Source organism: Chiroxiphia lanceolata, chromosome 8 (genome assembly GCF_009829145.1).
Source record: "Chiroxiphia lanceolata isolate bChiLan1 chromosome 8, bChiLan1.pri, whole genome shotgun sequence".
NCBI classification, from domain to species: domain Eukaryota; kingdom Metazoa; phylum Chordata; class Aves; order Passeriformes; family Pipridae; genus Chiroxiphia; species Chiroxiphia lanceolata.
In genome coordinates this window covers 25,074,594-25,100,833 of record NC_045644.1, presented here as the reverse complement: position 1 = coordinate 25,100,833, position 26,240 = coordinate 25,074,594, and the positions used below count along the sequence as shown (strand labels likewise).

Here is a 26,240-nt window from a genome sequence, read left to right as displayed (position 1 = left end):
TGCAACACCTTTTTTTTTTTTTCCCAAGTAACAGTCTAACCAAACTAGTCAGAAACTTGCTTTTTACATGCCTTATAGATCACCACACAGTCTTCTGAGTATGCAGACTGATAAGAGGGACTGAACAAAAGTCTCCTGCCAGATCCTCATGTTAATTCTTATTAGATTCTGATTTCTCTGGGCACACTGAAGTTCCTTCTCTTGGGAACACCATGTAGACAGTGAGAGCAGGAGAAAAAAAAATTAACAGAAGTGAGATAAAAATTCACATTTTCTGTAAACTTCTCTATGTCTTTATGTTCTTTCATTTGAACCTTATGGTGAACAAAATCAGAAAAAACATTTTCCTCCTTGTTCTTTCAACCCTTCACATTTAATCTCCGCAGAAAAACAATTATTGCACAATCCAATACTTGAAACACTAAAAGGTGGCATTCTAACAGACAGTCCAGTGATTTTTAAAATTCTGTGGTATTTCAACAAATATTTAGTTGAGAACAACTACCAATTTCAACGGTCCACTATTAATCTTCCTATGCTGCCACAATTATAGCTTCCCCTTGTACAACATACAATATTGCATGTATTATTGCCAGTGACAGATTGCCTGTACCTTTCCAGTAAGGGTACACCAGGCTTCGAAAATACTGTCATGCTCAGAAAATCTAGCGCATAAAAAACTGAGAACATATAAAAGTTTGACATATGTGGGTAATCGATAGCAGACAGCAAGCAGTGGCCAAAAGCAGGCCAGGCTGCTGCCAGAAGGCACATGGCTGCCCCACTGCTGCTGCAGCAACTCTCCACATTGGCTAAACAAGAATAGTAGTATCAAAGGGAATGGCAGGCGAGGTGGGAAGTTTTCCAGAAGGAGATTTACAATCCAGCTATTTAAATACACCTTGCATAAGAGTAGATGAAAAGGGGTCAGTGCAGGGACAATACTCTGCCAGAATCAGAATGTAAAAATAAAGCAGACAGCTTGAACATGAAGTACAATTTACACACCATTATGGAGGGAATTCTTACTTTTCCAGAACCATGGGGTTTTTTGTTTTTTCTAAAAACCCTTAGTTCGTTTCCACCCTTCTACCCCCGGAAAGAGTTATAAAAATCTATAGCAGGGGAGAAAGGAGAAAAAAAAAAAGGAAAAGAAAAAAAGGGAAAAAAAAAAAAAAAGAAAAAAGGCAATCTGATGCACCAATTATTCTGACCACATTTACAGAAGCTAAGTGGTGGGATCAGGCTGTGAGCAGGGCATCAGACAGCCCTGCTTTCTTACCCACCAGCCCTGCCACCCAGAGCAAGGCAATGATCATGCCCTGGCTGCTGGAGCACCACTGACCCCAGCAAGATTATTCTCTCCATCACCATGAGTGCTGCTCTTTCTCTGTTTTCTCAAGAGCTCTCAGTCTCTCATAGGTTACCACCAAATTCCAGGCTTCTCCTAACTAAAGGACAGGCTTAATGGAAAAGGTTTAGAGAAGCCAGAAAGGAAGGTGGGGAATAGCTACAGCTACTCTTACCAGCCACAAAATTAGTGTCTCCCAGCATTATTCATCAACTGTGGGTTTGGTTTTTTTTTTTTTCCACAGGGCTGTGAAAAATCAATGAGATTTGTGCTGCAAACTGATCATTATGACAGGGAAAGCTCTGCAATGGAATTGATTTGTGTAACTCTAACACCACTACTTACACTCCTGCACAACTTTAGGGGGCAGATGCTCAAGAACTAAGACAAAAAGGTATGAGGGCTAAACCTCCTTGTTATGCTGAGTCTTCTTAATTAAACGAAACTGGCTTCCAATCAGTTCAAATGAAGGCAAAACAGCAGAGATGTAGAGTGCAACAGTTCAGTAAATGAATGAAACCAGATTGATACATTTTATAAATTACATGCAGCAGCAAAGACTAAAGATTCTGATCTGTCCCCTGTGTTTTGTCCTGGTTTCACCTCCTCACAAGTGTAGCACTTGACTAGCAATATTTCCATAAAATCTCAAACACTAAATATGGAAAGAGTCTAACATGAATATGGAAAAGAGAAAACCATAATGAGAAACAAAAAAGCTGGCTGTCAGTTTAACCCCCAACTGATAGTTCAGTAGCTCATCCCAAAAGAAATTCACCCTGGAGTAAGAGCCTTGGTGGGTTCACCAGACAGTAGACAGCACTGAAGCAGGAATGGAGAGCTGTTTTCTGTCCTTGACACTTCACTTTTCAGCATGACTTGCGACAAATCATGGCTCCTGTGAGTGTCTGGTTCTCCTTTCACAGCTGTTGATTCAAACAATGAAGTTTTGGGGCACAGATCACCTGTTGCTTTGAATGAGCAGAGTGGGGTCTACCCACAGGTGAAGATTAATCACTGTTGTAATACCACTAGTAATGAGGGTCTTGTCATCTTGCTTGTCATCTAAAGCACTCAGAGCTGTGACCTATCCTTCATACAAGAAAGTACTCAGGTCCCAGCTCTTTGAGGGAAACAATACATAGGTCCCAGAACTCTATGGCTTTTAATATCTGTATTTGTAGTGACATCAAAGAGCAGACATCAGGTAAGATCACAGACACATACCAGCATTTGGAAGCAGGACAGTACAAACACAGAAGTGTTGCACCTGATTAACACATACAGTGTGTATCTGAATGGCATCTACCTATCTGACTTACAGCAACAAACAAGTCCAGACACATGTGCAATTATAGGTACAAAAATCCTCAAAACATCACACAAGAATCACACATTCATTTTACTCTCTTTCACTAACACTATTACTAAATCTCTGCAAATCCTAACCTGAAGCAGTAGAAACTTTACTACTAAACTAAGATACTGTATAACAGTTCAATAATGACAGTCATTAGTTATACAGGTTTTTTTAAAAGACCAAAACAAAATCCATCCAGTTTTGAGGTTAAATGACCTTATCAGATAAGCTTTCCCCCCACTACCATTAATTAAGGAGATTCAGAGCACATTTCAGGAACAAAGTGACCAAGCCCACCATAATGGTTTGCTTTGCTCCCAATCTGTTTAGCTGTCCTCCATTCTGGGTCAATTTGCAGTCATTCCTAGAGAGAAGCACAAAACAGAACCAGAAGAGTAGATATTATCACATGCCATGAATGTCTTTACTATAATTTTTTTTCCTCCTATTACCATACTAGTAGAGCTCAAAGATTGCACCCACCACTCCTCAAACATCAGGAATGTATTGCGCAAATGTCATCAAGTGAAGAAGAGAGTTCAATTTCCCCAAGAGATACTTCCACAAGAGAAAATGATAGACTTCATAACAAGTTTGCAATGCAAATAAGCACATTAAAAGCTTTAATGGTATGACTCAACACCATTTTAAGTAGGCAGAAGTGTTCTGTTGTGTCCCATTGCTAATTTCTTTTTAAACATTAATTATATTGTAGTGAGAGGATTTCTGTATTTGCAAGCAGGTATCAGTGGCCTGTTGAAATAATCAAACTTTGGTACATTTCTTCATAAAACCAGAGGAATTCCTGTTCTCTGAGACCATATTCAGTAGTACAAGCACATAACGTATAAATGAATTAATGAATATACAAAACGTATCATATAGACTTTTTGGCCACAAAATTCAGGAACAAAAGAAGTTACAGACATGCAAGACAGTATTTAATTTCTGCATTACACAGTATATTTCTTTCAGAAATGACTGGATTAGTGAACTCCTATGAAAGAAGATGATTCATTTCCATGGAGAGCCTTTAAGCATATTTATGAAAGTGAAGGTTTAAATACTGTATTTGCAGCAGGTAAAAGTTATAGCAAGCAGCTTAGTGCCTACAGCTCAAGAACAGACTATAATGAGGAACAGAGTGCAAACACAACTGAGCCTCAGAGGAAATGTAAGGAGTTTCTCAGGGACAGACAGGACTGCACAGAGTTTTAGGCAACTCAGAAATTCACTGAGTTGGATAAAATCTGCTCTCAATTTAAGACCCACCTTCAGAAACAGCAGAAAACAGCAAGTTGCTCATAAACTTTTATTTCCACTTTTCTTACCTAGATTGCTTTGCATTTTTTCTATTTGAAAAGTCAATTATTCTGTTACTTGCTAAAATTAAATCTTGCTTTCAGAAATGAAAAGCTTTTATGCCGGTTTTGTTTTGGTTTGGTTTTTTTTGAGGAGTTCACTATAAGAAAAGATCTAGGCAAACCACACTCAAAGCTCTGGGTCCTCTTGGTTCCCTTTCAAAAACATAACATATATAGCAATCTAGCTTGGTCCTAGAACCAAATTCCCAAATGCACAGTGGCTGAAAAATTTTTGCATGGTATACTAACCACACATGTATATAACAAGGCCAAAATATTAACTCAAATGCTTAAAATCATGACCTAATCTTTATTTCAGAAGCTAAACCATTATTAGACTGGATTTTGCAGCATAAAGGAAATGGAAAACCCTGAGCAGTATCTCTGACCAGGAGAGAGGTAGGTGGTAAACTCTATGGGATTTCACAACTGAAACCAACAGTTCAGTATGACCAGATTCCAAAGGCTCAGGACAAAGGCACCACATGTTGCTTTTCTTCAATATACCATTCTCAAAACACATGAACAAAGAGTAAGCTGCCCAGCCTCGTGAGACCTACATGAGATGCCGTTAGGGCAATGTGTTTACTCATGCTATGAGAGCTGAAGCACTAATACCAAACACTGGTAAAAGCCAAGTCCTCCTCCTGTAGACCTCAAGTATATGGCTACACTGCTCTGACATGCCCATGTTACTCCCAGGACAGTACAAATATTTCTGCAAAAGGTTGTGCTATGTGAATGTACCAGAGGAGGGTAGTATTTGCTTGGGCATCTCTCTATGGCACTTCATTGTGTTCTTAGGAATGCCCTAAAATAGCAGATCAACCGCTGAACAATATCGTTTATCTGCATGTCAGCAATTTACCCAGTCTGAGAAGTGTCTTGGTCCCATGCAAATCTGGCACCATTTTTTTTAGACTTTATCTCCAGATGACATTGGAAGAGTATATCGGGCAGTGAACCTTCTTCAGTTCCCTCAACCCCAAAACTTCTGATGAAAAGCTGATTTTTAACATACAGCAGAGTATCTGGTCTTTCACAGCAATCTCAGGATATTAGAAGGTATTTTTGACATAGTAATTTCTCTCAGTTGTCCCCCCTTACATCCTTGAAAGTCTCTCACCTCTCACTAAAAGATTAGGAACAAATCTTCTTGTGCTACTGTGGAACTTCCCTTTTCCTTCCTATGAAAGGACACTACCACTTCTTATTCTCCTGTTTCCTCACTAACAAGAAATCTGGGTTTTTTTGAAATCTCAACAATTATAAAAGTAATTAAAATTTACAATCAAAATAAGATAAAAACTGGTTAAACTATTTTACCACACTATTTTTCCTCGAACAGGCAAAAGCCAGCAGCATGCTGAAATACAGCATTCTCATCACAGCAGCAAGTGTTCTCTGCTTTATGCTGCTCTAGCAGCTGCAGCCCATCTATTTGTTTTATTTGGCCTTTTGAACATCTGCATAACTTGCATTCTTCAGATACTAGGTTACTTCTTTCTCTGGATGTGGGGGTGGAGAAAAGGGAAGGGTGACAGAGTCCTACAGTTTACCTGGCTTTGAAATCCACCATACCTGAAGTTAGACACACAGATTTACACGCTTTACATACTTTGTATTCATAGGAAAAATGAGTGATAAAAATTTAAAAAAAGTAAAGCTTTTAACTATTCACTTGTAAGTATGTATGACAAAATTATTCGTAAGAAAAACAGCACAACAACAATGCATTCACAGCTCCAAAAATATTAATTCAGCCAATTCCTATGGCTTAATGGAAGTTATACTCTGTGAATAGCTAGAATAATAATTAACAGATGGCCTCTGACCTAAAGTCTGCTAATTATTACAACTAAGTCCCTTAGCACAGTGATAGCACTGTAAATGGGCATAAAACATGCAGGTCTTGCCATGGATACTGTTTAGGACTCCAAGCGTGGGTCAAACACCACCACTCAGAATTACTCGTCTTTTTTTTTTTTTTCAGCCAGTACTCCATACAGGCTTCAGTGCTTGCTCAAATGGTTTGTGAAAAGCACAGGAAATGAGAGAATGAGAATTACTGACACCGGTGACAGAGGAAGCCAGGCACTGAGAAGTTTGCAAGATTGTTTGCTACTGTTATTTGCCTTGGTGCATGAACTAATACTGCACCAAATTGTACTAGATCCTACCTACAGTCATTACAAAAACCAACAGAAAGGTGCTCTAACCTGAAAGTCAGTATAATCTACTGAAGGAAAGTTCAAATGGATAAACTACAGATCAGATTCAGAGCCACTATAAACAAAGTTACAGCTGATTCACATAAATTTATATAATGTGTCTTATGAGTCCAAATAATGGTAGTTTACCAAGCCCCTACCACAGACTAGTAAAGAGACCAGGAGAAAACCCTGAAGATAGGTAGGCAGTGCCACCTCTCCAGGAAAGGACAGGCATAATATAGAAAGGAAGAAACAGAGCTACAGCAACAGCCATCAATTTCAGAAGCAGCCAAGATTAAATAATACATCAAATCAAAACACATGTAAAAACATGTTATATTCCCCACTACAACACAAACTCATCCATTTAATTAAAAATAGACTTTTACAATAGGCTTTAAGTTCTTTCAAAGTTGCACCTCCTTCCTAGTCACAAAGATCAGATTACAAACTCTCTGGTCTTTTTACACGTTGCAAAACTCATTAAGAACCAATGACTCCTAACCTTGGATTAAGAAATCTAACTGAGGCAGGGTAGATTGTCAGCCTGAAATGAATGACACTTAATCGCTCCATCAAAATATTAAATGTACCTCTGAAGAAATGTTCACATCCACAAAAGTTTATTTTTCTAACTACACCAGCTGACCTGATTAAAAACCCTCTACCTAAAACCTTGTCCTGACAATTAAACAGCAATCTCTCTGCTTATTCCTTTTTACACTAAGTACTAGCTTTAAATTTCTAAATAAGAGAAATATCAAATAAAAATTGTTTCTTAAGGTGCTTTATTTCTCATTTTTGCTAATGTTACTTTAATGAACAAATATAGGCCTCTAAAGAAGGCAGTGACTGGATGGAAGCATTACAACAGCTCCTGTCTCTTTTCATCTAGCAAGAAGGCAATGCTTCAAACATCTTTAATTTCATATAGCCACAGGGGACTTTAAAGGAATTCAAGAGAAACTTGTAGACACTACCGAAGATCATCAATAACTGCAGCAGTGTTCTGGTTTCATCCGTATTTACCATTCACATCCTCTGTCACATAAAGAAAAGTGGTTGTGTATGACATCAGACATTTCAACAACCATTTCACAAAACTACCTCTTCCCTCCAAACAGCTTGTCTCCATGCATGTGAGAGTTGGATAAAGATGGAGGAGCTCTTAAGCAAGAAGATTTCACTAGGGAACCGGCCTAGTAAAATAATTTACAACTGACTGAAAAATGACTAATCTCAGGTAAACTGCTTGAAATTTCCTGCATTTATAATTAAAGAATTCTCTATCTGGAAGATGTTTTTAGGAGAAGGAAAAAGAAATGCAAGAGAAAACATGAATATCTGACTACAGAAGCAACTGATTGGGACCATTTAAAGAACAAATCCAAAACCTGCAAGTGGGCTTCTGCCTTCATAATGGAAGTGCCAGTCAAGTTTAGCTGTTCTTGTCCACAAAAAAACCCAGCATCAACATACAGCCAGAGTGTGTCAGTATTAACAATCACACTTTTGCAATGCGTGATTATATACAATATATTATATACAATACATTAGACTTTCCTCTCTCTGAAGAAGCTATTTTTCTTAATCAACTACAATCTAATCTAGTTGCAATGTCTTGGTACATGAAAGGCATGGAGGATTTTGATTCCATCAGTTTTATTTGCTACCTCTCTTAGCCTGTTTGATTCTATGTAAAATACTAACAAACTCCTTTAACCAGTCCCAGGCCACTCCACTGAGGAACATATTATCTACGCTTCTGTTAGCCCAGGCACAAAGCAGTTGATGAGCACAGAGTGCTACAGCCACTGAGGTTATAAATGTTGTTTTATTATCATGGCAGTAAGTCACACTACAAATTGCAATAAAATCCCTTAACATTTTATTAATATTCACGGTCACATTAGGTCAAGTGCTTGTGAATAAACTCTAGAGGATGGAGGTCTGGCTCTAAGACCGTTGTTACCGATTGGTTACATTTTAGTGGATTTATTATCCAGCTCCAATTGTAGAGCTGTGACTTGATTTCATCAGGGACAAAATGTTTGTAAGCTAAGTTTGAAAAGAGCAAGAAGAAGAAAAATAAATATGCGTCTACATAAGTATTCTTAGAGTCACCCACACACATTAGACGAGGAGGATGTTCTGGTAACTACAACACCACACTGTAGACATGTCTTAATTACTCCATTAATAACCACCTATTTCCATAGAAAATGCAGACCAGTGTTACTGATATAAGCATTTACAGTCTTCAAATAACCAAAAGCAGACACATTTGCTCCAGCTAAAAGTCTTGTAAATACCATTTTTAGTCAACAATGTGGTACAAACACAGCATCTGTATTTCTTGGATACTGAATTTTAAAAGATTGTCAGCTCCTCACAAGATAATCAATATCCTGTTTTTCTGATCTTATTGCTAGCCAGTTTGCTGAAAGTATTATTTAATCTAATTATGGAATATGTCTCATAGCATAAATATTCCAATCTCTACAGCAGGATTCCATTTGTAACTCAGAGTAGTGTAAAAACAAGAGTTAATTGCCTGTACAAATATTTCAGGGTAGCGTTTACGTAATCTACAGTACATTAAGTACCAGAGTTGTGCTCTACTGATAGGTGAAAGAACAACTTTGAAAGGCAACTGCGTTGCCAATTAGCTTTCAACAAATATGTACACAAGCTGTGCTTGCAGGCTTGTGCTCGGCTTCCTCATTCTCCCCAGATTGCCTGCTTTTATAATGGTGAACTCCTTTCTACTCTTATACCCAGTTAACTTCACACTGCTGGAACACAGGAATATGGCATTCTTTATTCAGCTGGAGTTGTAACCCATCCAAATTTAAGATCGTGATCTGTGACCAAAGCCACACTCCAGTGACAAGGATTGAACACAAATTCCTTAGTTAGGTCTGAGCAGGGGGAAACACAAGGAAATTGAAAAATCTTCTGTTGTAGTTAGTCCAAAGGATGAGGCTTTGTCTATCACCCAAACACATATAAACATCCCGTAAGTCCCAGTTCCTGCATGTCAGTCCTCCTCAAGGAGGCTGAGCCAAGAACACGTACACCCACGTGCATACTCTCTGCAGCAACACCATGTTTTTGCCTAACAGAGTTGTACACAAATTAAGAAATAAACCCAAGTTCACAAAACCACATGAAGAAGCTAATGTTTGCAGTCTTTGGGTAAATCTGCATGGTGCTCCACCCAGAAAACAGACGTTTTAACTCAGGAGAGCTGCTTACCTTGGGCTGAGTCCTGGTCCTAGGACACTATGCTGCTTTGCCTTGGGTACCCAGATTTTGTCACTGGACAATGGTTTGGGTGTCACTGAACAACAATGTGCAAATACTTCGTTTTCTCTTCATAATTTGCTTTGTAGATTACTGCTACAAGTATTATAATAGACTGAGTCTAAAAGAAGTATTTCACAATTAGCTTTCCAAAAAAATGTTAAAACACAGCTTTCTGCAATGCTTCCAAGTTCCAGCCCTTTTCACATAATATTTTAAACATCCCCGCTCCTCGTGTCCCCCCCCAAAAAAAAGTTATCATTGCAGTTACTAAAATGGAAACATTCTGCAGAAAAAGGAGAGTTAAACCAATTCCAGAATTCTCCTTCATAAATTCCTTTGGCTCACATGATTTATGTTATATAAATCGTAATTTTGATAATAAGGCAGCTGAAAATAAGTCTAGTCTTGTAAGTTGTGTGGGTGTATGGTTATGCTTATATAAAATTTAGTTATCCACATTACTTCATGAACGTGTTTAAGTATGCTTTCATGGATACCTATGCTCTCTGTGGGCATGTTTTGTTTCAGTATTCAGGAAAAATACCACTATCCCATATAGCATAAAGCTTGTGAAATCTTTTTGTTAGGTAAAACTGAACAAACTCAGTTCCTTCTGCTAGTACCCTTATGTTATTAAACTGGCTGAAGAGCGATGAAGAAGACACTGTAAGACATGAAAGTACAGCAGAGATCTGTGTGGCCTTGCTACTGCTGAGTTACTTTTCTAACTTCTCTTGCATTTTCTGTGAAGTGGTTCATATCCGGACTCTGTTAGAACAGGAAGGATTGCCTGATGATCAGTTTTGGACAGTCTAAAGATGCCAAAGCATAAACAACTGTTCCTTTGATTCATTCATGTGGATGGACAGCTTAACATATGGACAATCTGTGGTCCTTTGTTTGCTAATACAGTGAATGGCACAAATAAGTCCCCTTACTTCTTTTTCCCTTTTTAATGCCTCTTTTGGAAATGCACTGATCTCAAATACAGTATGTCACCAAGATGAGATGTCTGTTTTCTAGAGTGGCTTATCTGCCCACAACATTTGCCTTTCTCCAAACAGGTATTCGAACTTCTAAGAGGACATGACATGCATTTCAACAAAACAGTAAGGTAAGCTTCAACTTACCTTCAAGTGCAGCAGTACTGAAAAATAACTCAGACCAGCTTGTACAGCTTAGCCTGAGCAAAGGAACACCTCCCTGCTCCTGGGTGTGACAGGCCACTGCCTCCCATTAGGGAGGATGAGCAACAGCAGCCCCGATGCCGCTGAGCTGGCACAGTGCAAGGGCTTTTGGCACCCCTTCACTTGAGAGGAGAGCAAGCTGAATATGGTGACATTTCCTTCAACAAAACCACATCTGTTCAAGTGCCTTCACGGGGTCTTTAACAAAGGGCTCGAAAGCCCAAGTTCAACTGTAAATAAGGAAGGGAACTTGAAAGCTCATTTCTGATGCACCTCTTCCAGATTACAGAGGCCCTGGTATCAGTAATATACCCATACACGTGGTGGGTTAAAGAAAAAAAGCTAAATACTGTTGAGTATATAAAATTGATTGGAAGGTATTGTAGAGAATTAGAATAAAAAACTGAAAATACATATGGTGACTGGACTAAATTACTCATTAAAGGTAGGCCATAGGAGAAAAATTTGCAGGAATAATACAAGCCTTATAAGAAGCTATGTTATCTTTACATAATTTTTTAAGTTTCAAATTGTGTGTGTATATACATATAAACATACAGTTTCACATATTATACTGCTGTCTCTCTGAAGTAGTCAGATTTTTTTTTATTGTCTCCAATTACTCACATAGTAACATACGTTGTTCTGTTTTAGCTTTCATTTAGATGTACATAATCATTATTCTCCATGATAGCACTTCAAAACTTCCCTGTCCTTCTCCACACACTACATACATTAGACCTTTCCAATTATATCAACTGCAGTTTTATTCCTATATAATGATGGCACAACTTGTAAATGATTCATATAGAACTAGCTATGCACCAAATTGTATTTCCTCCTCCTAGAAAAAGGTCTGAAGATGAACAAAAGATTTATGCTGCTGCTTTAAATAAAACATAGTTGTATCCTTCAGTTTGTATTTAGAATTACAAGTACTTGTTTTCTTTAAGAAACACATGCTTTCAAACTATTTTTTTTAAATTTAATTTCCCCTTCCGTTTGTGTACCTGTCATGTTTGTGATCTTTACTGTAGAGGGCAAAATAAGAAGGGGAAAAAACCCCAGACTTAGGAACTATGAACATTTCCAGTTCTCTGTCATTCCCTCTAATCCTTTAGAGTAATATAACTTCTGGTTAACACCAAATATCTAGTGATATCCTTGAAGGCAGCACTTAGCCCTATCCATGTACCTTGACATTAAGTGTTGCCAAATTTCTTTTCTTGCTATCACAGCCTAAGAAGATGAATCCAACAACAAGAGGAAAATGTCAGAAAACTTGATTGCTTACTAAGGATGTTCATACATGAGGATCTCTAAACTCTTCAGAGTTATATCAAATTTTACAGGCAACACAGTAACCACCCAAATCCTAAACAACCAGAAATGGTGCCAGTCGAAGTAACCAAGGTTTTTTTCTTCACAGTTCATTAGCTGCCCCACAGCTCATCAACAGAAGAGCCCCTTGCAACCCCACACCACTTTTTCCCCTCACAGAGCCATGGCCAACTCTTCAGGCAGCATCCTGGGCATTCTGCTGCTTCCACACTGATGACAAGGTGAATATGGTAGCATGGCCTCAAAGTATCACTTGAAAAAACAAAAGCACCCAAACCAACCCAACTATGAGACCCACCATTCTGACAGCCTGCTGCAGGACAGAAATCATCATAAATTTAAACACATGTAAGGTGGTTGCTTGCAGATAAAAGACAGGCTTACTTTGATTTGTCTTCCTGCTTCACCACTTCTCCCCTGTGAAAGATGGAATTACTTCACTGTAAAAATTCTGGCAAGGGAAAGCTTGCACCAAACCAGGGAAATGTGTAGCAAAACAGAGCTTGCCCAGGCACACAGTGCTCCCTCCCTGATGTCAATGTGCATGTAGAATACGTGGCATGTTTTCCACTTCCAAACCGAGTTCCCCATGGACCCTGCACTAGGAGTATCCAAAGACAACCTTCTGTGGGGACACACAGCCAAGCCCTGAAATGAGTCCTCAGCCCCTTGCCCAGTAGCTGTGCTCTGCTGCTGCAGCATGTGCTCAAGGTTGGGGATTCAAGGCAGGAGCCAGAGCTGAACAGGGGACCTCAGGGCTCTCTGCTTCGGGTGGGGTGACCCCAGTGGCTTCTTTGTCAGGATGCAGAGGGCAAAAACGAAGGAAAGGAGAGCTGATGACAAGAACTGCAAATGTTGGTCACAAATATTTCATGTTCTTTCTATACGCAATTAGTGTGTAGAAGGAATAAGCTGATTTTAGCACTCTCATCTTCCATGTTTAGTTGCATTCCTTTTCTGCTATTTAACTCCTCCCATCTTAAAAACAAACAAACAAACAAACAAAAGAACACAGTAAAAAAACCCAACCAAATATCTGCCTTTATTTCTAAGTCAGGAATACTGCTTTGTTTCAGTAACTTCAGGACCCCAAGTTGCACTATGCTGAATTTTACCTTAATTTCTGATGCATCACATCAGTTTTAGACTGTTAACATCTCTCAATAACACTGATCTCTAGTTGTGCTCATTTTAGAAAAATCTGAGTCAATTCTGAAAACAGAACAAAACTATTGAAGCACCATAGATAAAGCTCAGTAAAAATCCTGTGCTGGCTCTTCTTAACTGATATTTGAAACCATACAACTCATCAATATTATGGATTAATATTGACTTTTACTCTTCAGCTTGTAGTATTTCTTCAGCCGTATTTAATGGCTATTACTACAATTATCTGCATTTTAATTTTTCGGCATTCAGATTTTTCTCCTACTCTCCCAACAGGTTTTTTTATTTTTTTTTTGGCCCACTGCCCTTCCTCACAGTGTCCACAATCCGTGGAGAAGAGATTGCTGATGGCGTTATCACAGGCAAACAGAATGAAGCTAATGGTAACAGGCACTCCTTGCTAGGTAATTATTATAGGAGAAGGAATGCAAATGAGCCCTAATCTGTCTCACACAATGGCAGAGGTCTCGGATTTGCATTAAACCTTGTGCAGCTCTCCCAGATCGGGGACTCTGCAGATAACAATGCATCTGCAGCCCAGGCTGCTCGGGTGGTTATTACATTGTGCCCCCAGCAGGTACAGTGTCCCTGAATGACTCTCCCCTCCCCCTTTTTATCTCCTGTCCCCTCCTCCTTCCCTCCTTCCCCCCAGCTTTGCTGGAAAAAAAGAAAAAAAGCTAATTGTGCATGCCATTTGGCTTGATTCATGTTTACAATGAGGAAGAAAGCAGTGCTACTTGGTAATTATAAGAGGGAAATGGACATCAGGAAATCTCCGTTCTATTCCCAGCTATGTCATTAACTTGCCAGAGAACTGCAGGAAAATAACTTTGTTTTTCTGTGCATCCATGTGTTCAGTTAGAAATTCAGGGCTGGCATCTGAAGTGGCCCAACAGACTCTCATTTTACAGTGGCACCTGCTGAACACTTTCAGGAAGCAAATGCTAGACTTCACTTGAATCTAGGCTGAGCTCATGATAAGCCATGGTCCTTCAGAAGAACCAATGCCTGGATGTCAATTCCCCTTCTGGTAATAGGTTGTTAAGAATGATATTCTTTTCCAGCACTGTGGTCTGCTATAAGAACACCTAAACCAACACCTGCCAGCTGGGGCCATGCTCAGTGCTCAAAGGTGTCTGCACAATAGCAGATCTTAACAGAAGAAGGTGTAGGAAATATGTTTGAGGTGCTCTGGTCACAAGTCACACAGCACCAGGATAAGATTCCATTTTCCTAAAGCTCATCTTCTCTAGCTTCTTCCTCATGGCTTGTTTGGATCAGGAGCAAGGAAGTCAAATGTACTGAACCCCCTTCCTCCCCAAGAGGAGTCCCAGTTTGAGGTCAAACCTCCTTACCAGGATGTCAGGTGGAGTAGACTTTTTCCAACACTAGTGCCTTCCTTCCTGAACACTCATGTTCTCCTGAGACATTTTTTGTCAAACGGGATAAAATATAGTAATAAATTATTTTCAGAATTGATCTTCAGGAATCAAAGTATCTGCCACAAAAACACAGACTAGAAAATGGAGACTACCAAACGATAAGTGGGCATGTAAAGTAACTTCTCAGCATACACACACACACACAAAAAAACAAGACCAAAAGCATACACATTTTATGTAAGGAATGGTTTCAAAAATCAAGAATAATCACCAAATTTATTTGCACATCATCACAACTATGTTAGTAGCACTTGTTTAGTTTTTATCTGTAACACCATATGCAAAGACTTACGTCTTGTAAATCTGTTATTAGGTAGGTGTCACACTAACTCAAATTAAAATAATTTCACAAATAAATAAAAGATACTTGCTACTAAATTACTGACATAAGGTATAAAGTAGCTACATTTAATTAAGGTGCACTAAGTACACAGGTACCAATGATGTCTGAAAAACCCCCAATTTTCAGATTCCTTATATCAAGGGGGTGGAGAGGAGCAAAATAATCTTAACTGGATTTTGCAAGCACCATGTGCAACTCTTTTAATTTATTTTCAATTTAAGACTGTATCAAACAACTTAAATTTGAGTCCTAACCACAGATGCACAGTCCTCTATGCCAGGCCTAGACTGAGATACTGCGGGAACCCCAAGAGCCAAAAAAATTGGAGCAGTCACCAAAAAATAGCACAGTGTCACATGACTAAATACCATCACTCTCAATTACACTATTCAGAGACATTAATCATCCACTGTATTTGCTCTGGAGACAGCTACACGCTTTGTTCTTTCTTCCACGAGGTTTTTTCTTCCTTTCTCAATCTACCACTGCCAATACTGGCAAGCAGTTCCTTTGGAAATCAGCTGTGGGTATTTTTAAAGCCTCTGTAGCTGTCTAGATTGGGTAAATACTGTAAATATAGCCCCTATTAAACTATGGTCAGAAATGAACAATTTTTTTTCTACAACAACAATAGTTAAAAAACCAGAGTGACAGAAAGTGGTTTTTTAACACCATGTAACAAGGTTATTTTTCAATAATCAAAGGTTTGCTCATTTCCATCTCACAGAGCAGTAAGTGGGGCAGTGCTACTTCTTTACACAGGTACTGGAGTATGCTGTGCTTGTCTCTGGGATCGTCTCAGATTGCTGGTATCCTCAAGCAACATTCATTACACCTAAACAATCAGTAATTAGTTTAAAACCACTTATTTTTAAACAATGCTGTGGCTTGTTATGATACTGAGGTTCTCTGAAAGAATCTTCTCTCATTTGCACTGACATTTAAGGTCCTTGCCACCTGGAAGGGCTGACATGGTACAATGTTATGAATGAACAATCTTTATATCAGAAAAGCAAAAGCTGTCTTGCACTGGCTCGTTCCCATAAAACAAAGAAGAAGATTTTCAGTTATCTGGTTCATAAAGCTGCAAACATTTTCCTCTGTAATCTTTGTGCTAACTTTCCAACACTAAAAAGCACTCATTCAAACACAAGATGGGGGTATTTTTAAATTATCAAGGCATGACAGGTATCAGAACCTACAGTTTACAATTCTAACATGTTCAGGTTCAGACTTGAGCACTGGTCTCTAGGCTGCTCCTTCCCAGTGACCAGTTACCGTCAACTGCCTACTGGTGCCATTTTTACATGTGCATAAAAACCTTACTCCAAATCCAGATGTAGTTGTGGAGAGCCTGAGAGGCTCACCCTCACGTCGCTGCCAGATGAGCAAAAGCACCAGGGCAGAGAGAGTCAGGCAGGACAGCCCAAACCAATTTCACTGCCACCTGAACACACGGGGCTGACTCTGTTCGCGGTGGACGCAGCTATCTCACCCCTCCTGCCTGCAGAGGGTGGTGGTGGGGTGGTGGCCACCCCAGAAGACAGGGAACAGGGAGCACAGCCATCTTCATGGGGAACCACTGCTCACCCTGTGACCCTTGGCCCATCACTGAAGCCGTGCACTTCAGGACCACTCTCACATTAAGCATTAACTCAGCCAGTTCAGCTGTGTTGCCGAGTAGCCAGCCAAATATTTACAAGGTTTTTAGAAGGTGCGAGATTAACCTCATCCTTTCAGTGTAAAACCCAATGTCCACGATTTCATACGCTGTTTTGCATACCCAGAAGTTACAATTCTGAAGCTTTGAGACTCCCAACACAAAGTCGATAGAAAGAATAATCCAAACAGGAAAACTAAGAGGGACTCAATGCACACTGTAGACAAAATATTGGCACCACACACGGTGCTGGCAAGAAGAGCAGCATGCTGTGTTCCTAAGGCGGAGAGCAAGTAAAATCCAGCTCACAGAGCTGGTGATTGCAACTTCACCTGAACAGCAGCTTTCCCTTTGTCGAGTTCGTCTCTAGGTCACTTTATGGTAAAGGCAAAAATTGCCATTGCGCTTTCAAGGATCTCAACAGCTTTTCAGCCACCGTCCCCACCACCACCCCCCTTCTCACCAGCCTTTTGAGAGTTTCCCTCTATAGCAGCATTCTGCGTTTCAGGGATTCAACCTTTCAACTGAAGCATGCGAGATCACTTATACTCTTGAACCGGTGGAGCTGCCAGCCTCCCCTTTGTTGCACAGGGATTTACACTTGAATGGCGCTGGGAAGCAAAGTCTTTTAAGGAAAGGCTGGTGGGGGGAAGACAATTTACTTGCCAGGATCCTGTTCTCAAATCACGTCCATCTACCAGCTCCACTTCTCCAGTTCATGTAACTACAGGAACCGTATCGAATCGCTAGTTTGTAAAGAGTTTGCTGTGAGGTGACTTCTATGAAAAAATTGCTAATTTGAGTTTATTTCAACAAGGATATGCGTAGTCATAAGTGAAGTTCATTTCAAGCCTATATGTGGGCATTTAGATTAATTTAATTCAGCCCAATTCAAAAGACGTCATTCTCTTAATCTGAGACTCATTTATATACTTCCTATTATAGCCCTGCCTTGCCATGCACATCGTATCCTATCTGATGGCTTCCACAGCTTTTCAGGAGAGATACCAGGGAACACCACTACAGCACAGATGCATTGCAGATCATTTGAAAAAGAGTAAGCAAGCCTGCTCCAGTTTAACAGAGAATGACACACTGGCTTCGGCCCTTCACCTAAGTATATACACCACCTTGGTGCATTTCTGTTCCTAAGTTGCAAGTGGGTAGATAAATACTGATTGGTTGCAGGCTACGTTTTCAGTTAACAGGCAGTATCCTATTGCTGCCTTTTCAAACAGCGGCACTCTCTTGTAAAGCCACACAGTTTTTGTTTGCTTGCTTGCTTGCTTGGAAGCATAAAGCCTGCTATCCCCAAAGAAAAATAACAACATCCGAAGTATGGAAGCTGGCAAATGCTAATCTGGCATAGAGAAAGATCTGTAAGGAATATTTCCTCTGTTTTTAAAATGTTATACCTGCTTCTGATTTGCTTCTATATTCTGAACTGGCCACATGCCAACGTGAAACTCTGTGAAACACACAGAGAGCACTGCCTGCAGAATGAAGCAAGAAGGCCAGCACGCTCCAGAGCTGGTGGCAAACCACAGTCCCCATGAAAACCACATGTGCCAGAGACCAAATATTTTGCATTTTGCTTACTGCTAATAAAGCTGCTTCACTTCATTAAAAGCAGTTTATCATTTTATCTACTCACTCTGATTAATTAGCCTCTAGTTAAAATGAATAAGCACTTGATTCGAGGATTCTATTAATATGTGACACCGGTGAACCACCACTTTCATACTTCTTCCATCCTTTTCCTTTTACTCTCCTCTCCCTGTACCAAGTGTCTTATTAGGCTGTTCAGATTGACACCCCCAGTGTCACCTTTGAGGATACCACAAACACTTAAAGAGAGAGGTAAGGAAATACCCCAAAGTCCCAAACTCATCCAAGGCTCAGTTTCCCTGCTGGAATATACAGATGGATATAATCTACTTCTCACTGTAATTATGATCACAAGCTTGGAAAGAAACAGCATGGAAAGAAGAAAGAGCCAGGGAAACACATTGCGTTGCTGGGAACAGGGGAAAAACAACAGTACCATTGAAACACACAACTCATTTGTCTTTCCAGAATAAAATAATTTTAAGTAGGAAGCACAAACAGCAGTCAGTTCCATCAAAAACCTGACTTTCTTAGAGAGCGAAGAACTTTCTCCCAAGCCAAATACCATGTGCTGTATATGCATAAAGACAGCTTCTGCTACAGTATATGCCTACAGATTTCACAGTTGCATATGACCGCCAAAATCTCAATTCCTAGTAGCAAAAAACGTATGTTACCATTATTTAGCCAAGCATCTGAAGACTGAAATATATCATAGCTGCTCATTTTGCTGGCAAACAGTGCTTTGCTTCGTATACCTAATTTTCTTCTCGAGTCAATTGATTTTATGAATGTCACAAATACCCAAAGGTGTAGCCTAAAAGAAACGAAACCAAACCCAATCCCAGACTTACACACCTTCCCTTTTTCTTCCTTTACCTTCCTCGAAATGTTAAGCATCCACTCTTCAGCAACAATGCCCACAGGGGACAGAAAGACCATTAGCCCTAAAACTGCAACAAATTCGTATTTTGAGGGAGGAGTGGAAGACAGGAAGGTGAGGAGAAGGGAAAATAAAAGTTCCTGGGTCATTCTAACATTTAAGTCTAATTTCCTTTTAATTATAGGTAGAATAATAAGGAAGTGAGTGGAAACTTTGCATTTATGCTACAAGCAATTTAAGAGGTCTCTTTCAAGAGAATAGCTTGTTTAGGTTATGAATCACAGACTATAAACACAAGCCTGAAATTCACAGTCCAGCCAGGCAAGGCTGTATGTGAGAAGGCACCAAAGGAAGATCTGGTTTACATCACACAGCAGGGTACTAAGTGACCATGAGTCACTGACGCACTTCATCTGGCTTTTAAGGACATCAGCACCAGATAAAAATGTTTCAGGACACATTTTACAAAGAACTTCCCAGTATAAATTTACCTGGCCCATTCAAATCTGCACAGAATTTTCTAGACAAAATTCTTTCATGACAAAGCTTCTAGGATCAACTATCTTCTGTCCTGCAGTTGGCATGATATTAGTGCAGCTCTCTACTGTAGTTCTGGGGCTAACTGGAGTCTTCCCATGGGCTAAGCCCAAAAGAGATGAGACAGGATGAATGACCCCCACCACCACCACCACCTGGGCTGCAAGTAGCACCCAGTCCTCACAACACCCCAGACAGTTCCACATTAAACTATTTGTATGCCAACACAGTAGAAGAGACAGACAAAACTGGAAAACATGATTTTTAAGTATCAACTCATGATTTTAGGTTCATGCTTTAAAATACTTGGTTTATGGATGAAAAATTCTGCTGGTTTGGATTCGTTCTTTTTTTATGAATGGCCAAATTATTGAAACATATAAGGAATTCACAGGCATCTTTGTGTAGCTGAAGGATGGGACAGTGTGCACCGAGATGGGTCATTCCCTAGCGGAAGAGGACAATCATAACTTGCAAGGAAATAAGGCATTGCTGCTTCAACACAGACTTTATTGTTGATTTGGGCCTTCCAGTTTTCTTTCAGAGGCACTGACAGGAAATGCAAATAAAAGCAAAATACCAAAACCTTCCACCTAGGCTAATATCTATGTGTTATACTTTGCTCCTCTCATTATGGATTAGCACCACAGGCTCTTGCAAAAACTCCTTCCTGTAGACTGGCTGTTTGTACTCCCAGGGCTCTTCAGCAGTCACTGCAAGCCACTCAAGCCAGAGAGTTCCTCCTAGAAGCCCTGCAAAGCTCCAGAGAACACAGGAAGCCACCTCAGTGCTCAGCACAATTACTTACACACCAGGGGTGATGGTGAGCAGATATCTGGCCTCCAGAAGCATCCCCTTCAACCCCTGGGAGTGGATGAAAAGAGGAGTCAACCAGTGACCCAACTGCAGTTCATCAGGGTGGTAGGACAGGGAAGGATAGGAGGACTCAGCACAAGAGAACATGCTAGTCCATGTGGGACTTACTCTGAAATAAGAACACCCAGTTCTATATTCAGAAGTAGGTCTACACGTCTCAAACACGATGACTGCGAGGAGTAGCAAGAACTCCACTGCATTATGGACAACTAAGACAGGCAGACCATAACTTCTGAAACTAGAGGAAAGCCAAGCAACCCAGAGTTAGCTCTGCCAACACTAAGAACTGAAGAGTTTTAACCAGGGACAACAAATGGTCATTGGCATAGCTACACTACAGGGTGGGGGGCACACACCATGAGGCAGCACCTCCTAGACCTCCATACAGACACAGACACCCCAAGAACAAGCCCTGGCAGTGTTCTCACCACCTCTCCCCAAAACCCTATTCACTTATATCTGTGGACCTGTAAAGTCTGCCCTCAGACAAGGGCTGACTCAGACAACTGAAAGGGTAGAAAATTGAAAATCATGGTTCTTACTACCATTGTAACCTATCTTCCTGTGCCTAGATATGCTAAATTTTCACTCTGCCTCTTAATATTTTTTAGATCTTGTATATGAAAGAAGTGATTTACAAGCAAGTTAATTTCAGCTCTGAACGCTCCACTTTCTCTACACTTAAAACCATGAAAGATGTTTAAAACCATCTTTTTGGAGGCAGAAAATAAGCATTTCACTTTCTGAAACCTACATGGTAAATGGATTCTAAACATAAAAATTACCTAAAAAATGCACTGCTGGCTGAGATGAAAATTATTTTTCCTTCTCCAATAAAGTTTGAGATTTAAGTCTTCTCCAATCAGAATAAAAAATTAATACCTGTAACGTTCATAAAATGAAAATCTGAAAAAAATCAAGGGTTTTACTAAAAAACAAGAGAGGGCTAGGCTCATTGTTAACATAAAGTTAATTAAGTACTTAAAGACCTTGAGCAGTTGCAAAGTCCTGATTGAAAGCGGCAGACAGTTAAAGCTTTGCAAACTGAGAACTCTGGAAGAACCTGTCATCCTCTCATAAGGTGCAATATAGCTTTGACAGACACTTCATTTTACTGAATACAGTTACTGAATGAGAAATCCTGACCCCAAACATCTCAAAGGATTTAAGGGAGAAAAAAAAAATCGAAGACTTGAAACAAACACATTGTTGAAATGCTCTACAAATATTCAAGAGCTATGAACTTGATTTATATATGAAAAGAGAAATACAAACAATCAGGGTAAGCTTCCCACTGACAGGTAAGTTATTATAGGCATGCTGTTTAACACACACAGCGTCACCCACCCAAAATGTTAGCTAGCAGCAGTGTCACCTTTCCTTTGGAGATGGTTCAGGTTGATACAAATAAGAGAGGAAAACAGGGAAATAATGAGGGAAATAAAAGTTCTTTCAAAAGTCAAGGCAAAACAGTCATACTAGATGCACTGATACAGAACAGAACTTCTGAAAAAATCTGAACAAGAGGTATGGTTGCTCTACCAAGGAACAAAAAAATTTAAAATTATCTTTGCTCAGATTTAGCTAGGAGGAACTGGGGGAGAAAAGCATGGCATTAAAGGTAAAAAACAAAACACAGCAAACTGTGGTCCACTTGCCAGTCTGATCTTTTGTTGCCTTGTCCCCGCCCTGCCTCTCCCTCTCTTTTCTGACCCCTCTTTAACGCTTCCAAACTGGGAAGGGGTCTATGCTTCCCCCCTCCCTCCACCTCTCCTGAACCTGCTCTAGTCCTGTTGGACACAGGCAAGAATTTCCTCTTGGTTTGGTTCTCAAATTTCACTGTCACATCCAGTCTCTCCTCCCAAAGCTTTTCACCCCGAGGACTACAGTCTGCATGACTGCATTTGATAATACAGACTCTGCTGCTTAAATGCCGTACATTTGCAGACAGTTAAAGCATGTTTTACAAAGGTACCGAAAAGGGGTTTAGCAACATACACTTCCTGAGCATGTACCCCGCTGCAGCAGCTGGAAAGGGACCCTGTTCAACATGGGACATTTTCCCTCTCCTCACCAGGATGAAAAGGGGCATAAGAGAGAAGGCATTTGTGCTGGAGCGGTTCCCAAGCCCTGGCTTCAGAGGGACACTTCGTCTGATGTGTTATAACTCAGGAAGCATATGCAGGAAAAGGATGAGGGGAGCAGCAAGCAGGGATTCCCCTCCAAATTTCCAATGCCATGCAAGAGGGACAAACAGATGTATCCAGTCAGAGAGAAATAGCAGTGGGCTGTGCACAACCTCTCAGCTGACCCTATGAATTAAGCAGTGGCCCTTGTCTCCACTGCACATCACTGCATAAGACATGTACAGGGAGGGAGACAATAACAAGAAGTGATGCCCACAATCCTGCAAAATAGCTCTGAAAGCTTGTGCTTCCCTCAGCCCCCAACCCAGGGAGTTTGAAGGCATTCAGAAATGGTACAAAAACTCAGCTGGAGCTACGAATCTTAATAGCAGCTTTCCTTCACACCTGCGGCTCAGCCAAGCCTCCCACATCTCAGTGTGCCCCAAAATTTCCCGTTTCAAAGGAATTTTACAGAGCCTTCTCTTGTTTGGGAGAAAACAGGTTCAGAGGCCACAAGGCAGCTTCTGCAGGCTCCTCTCAGCATGCCACAGCATCAGTGGCAGAGGCAATGCCTGCCTGCAACAGCACAGGCAGCTGCATTCTTTAGTCTGGCACCAATGAGGAAAGCTATCATCCATTTTTAAGTTAGATTCAAGGAACCAGCTAGGGACCAGCGATTGCATTTTTGAAGTGCAGCATGAGGAGTGTAACCAGCCTTTCCATAGTAACGAAGATTAGCGGCCTTGAGTCTGACACTCCTCCTGCATTAAAAGATAGGAGACAAAGAGAGAGACAGGTAATTACATAGAAGGAGCCTTGGGGAAATTGCAAACTCCTTGAGAACCCTTTAGCTGGTCTGTGCGTTTCTTCTTGTCTCTGCTTTGGCTGAAGGTCTCCAAGAAACATTTGCCCATTAGATCATTAGCTTTATTGCAGAAGGTAGCCAGACAGCTGGTACTGGCTGTTCAATAAAGACTTAGCTTTCCTCTGCACCATCAAGAATGAGATGCAGAATGAGAAAGAGAACATCCCAAGGCACATTACCTGTCTGGAGCTTATCCTCGATAAGTTAGTGTACTTAGTCAGTCTGAGGGGTCTGACAAATGAACTCTGACAAATCTCACTGGGGCAATTTAAGACGTTATTGCATCGCACTGTCATTCCAAACCCTTCACAAAAGTTAGCACCACTGAGCAATCTGGTAGAAAAAGTTATATCTGGTACCTCCAATTCAGAACCTAGGAAGTTATCACAAACCACTTCTCAGCGCTGGTTCAAGTTAAGACATCAACTGTGAACCAGAACACCTGAGGTCTACAGAGAAGATATTGCCTCCACTACAAGGAGCATTAATATCTATCACAAAGATGGAATAGGAAATGACATCTCAAAGCACTGCAGCTCCTAAGCAAATATAAATCTAAACATTGAGGTTTGATACTAAAATACATATGCAGTTTGTCTAACAAAGACTTGAGTCTACTCATGCAGCTCAGGATGCTCTGTGGATCAGCACCAATTTTTTGTACTTTACATATCCCTGACACATAAACAGAATTGCTTCAAGTGGAAGGACAGACATGGATTACATGTGGTTCACATCACCAGATAACTACAAAATTAAATTCCTCTCACCACCGCATTTTGCACTTTTCCCCAAAACTAAAAAAAGTCTGGAGAGGTGAAGAATTGCCATGTGTTTCCAACTCTTCACAAAAGCACACCATTCAGAGCTGCTGGGGTTCCAGCTAGTTCCTATCTTATCTGTCAGTAGTATAACCAGCCGCAAAACCGTGACAGACCCCAGAGAAGATGCCAGGTTTAAAACACAAATCAAAACAACTTCACAAGCAAAACAATCTATATTTATCTGGCTAGATGTACATGTATGGTAATAGTAAAAGAAGCACTTTGAGACATTTCTTCAGCTTGTCTTCTCCAGACCTAACTCACTGTCTTTCCATCTAAGCTGACATTCACGCAAAGATTTAGTCGATCAGTCTGCAATACAACAGTTTTACTTTTTTTTCTCTGCAAGGGTTTAAAATGTATCTCATCATCTAGTTTTTCTCAAGGGACTGTATCCTACACTTAGAAGTAAAGCGGGAAGCGCACAAAGCTTCTGTTTGCATTGTGGTGTTAGGAGGGCAATCCACATGAACCAGAAATTTGTCTAAACTCCATGTAGAGGAGCTTCTTCTACCATTCCCTTCCTATCCAGAAGGAGCAGAGCAGGTAAGACACCTTGAAAAGCAGATAACAACTACCTCTTACCTTTCTGAAGAGGCCGCCGCCAATTAGCACATTCCTGGAGCTTCTAATTCAGGCAAGAAGAAAGGAGGGGAGGGAAGAGGGGGGGAAAAAAAAAAAAAGAAAAAAAAAAAAGAAGAGGGAGTCGTTTTCTTCCTCAGCACAACAGTATTTCCTAAGGGGTTGAAAAAAAAGAAGAAAAACGGAAATAAGTATTAGCATTTATGTTTTTCGAAGTGGCTACAGATTACAACACTTGTCTGGCAGAGCTACTGTGCCTCTCCTTCTGCAGTTCCAAAATCCCAACTTAGGGTGTCCTGTATTTTCTCCATCATCATCTTATCAAAATACGGAATATGAAGGTCAAGTCAGCTACTATTAAGAAAAGCAAAGTTAGATTCCTGGCAGAATGGGAAAAAGTCCTGTACTAGTTAAAGTCCGATTTGAAAATATTCTCGAGCACTTATTCTATAAAGTAAATATGATTCAGCCAAGTTCACACCCACTTCTGTAAAAATTCAAATGAGCCACATTTACTATCAAAATAGTTGGCAAAAGGCAAATTCCAACATGCATACTGAACATACAGGTATATACTGACATTCGAGTGCTTATGCACTCTTCTCTGAAAGGATCATACCTGCAATTATGAGGTTATTTGCAACTAATCAAAAGTTCTGTTCCTTTTTATGACAAGTACTCTTCTTAAGGCAATCTATTTTCTTATTTTCTTAAAACAACCTATCCCGCTATACTGAATCTTTCAGTAACAGCAAGACAAAAATAATATTTTCTATCAGAATGAAGGAAAAGGGAACCAAAAAAACCCTTTTTGTGACTAAAGATATCATTTAGAAATCCAGCTTCACTCCCATAAAACCATAATTCCTCACCTCAGACCAACTCTAACTCTCTGCCCTACTCCTAACACAACTTTAAAGAGACTTACAGACACCCATATTTAATGGGCCCCTCCCTACCTCCAGTACCTGCCTCTGATGAAAGGCAGGAAAATCAAGTGGAAAATTATTTTAAAGGGTGCATGCAAGACATTAACATATTTGAGGAAATGGCAATCAAGGTTTTCCGTGGGGAATGAGCAAAGGGAAACACGTCCAGTCTGTTCTCCATCACATTTTGTTGGCTTATATTCATACAGAAAACTCTACCCTTTTCTGCCCCATGGAAAATCTGAACACAGGTTCTCAAAATAAGGAAAAAAG

General features: G+C 40.2%; 1 protein-coding gene across 4 annotated transcripts in view; it reads right to left on the bottom strand.

Moving 5' to 3' along the window:
- The window catches only part of ZMIZ1 (zinc finger MIZ-type containing 1), a 348,375-nt gene that overhangs the window by 274,096 nt on the left and 48,039 nt on the right, over positions 1 to 26,240 (bottom strand). For all 4 annotated transcript variants that reach the window (XM_032695347.1, XM_032695349.1, XM_032695346.1 and 1 more), the window contains exon 2: positions 25,042 to 25,192. The gene's annotated coding sequence lies outside the window, so the exon portion shown is untranslated. The remainder of the gene's footprint in view (positions 1 to 25,041; positions 25,193 to 26,240) is intronic.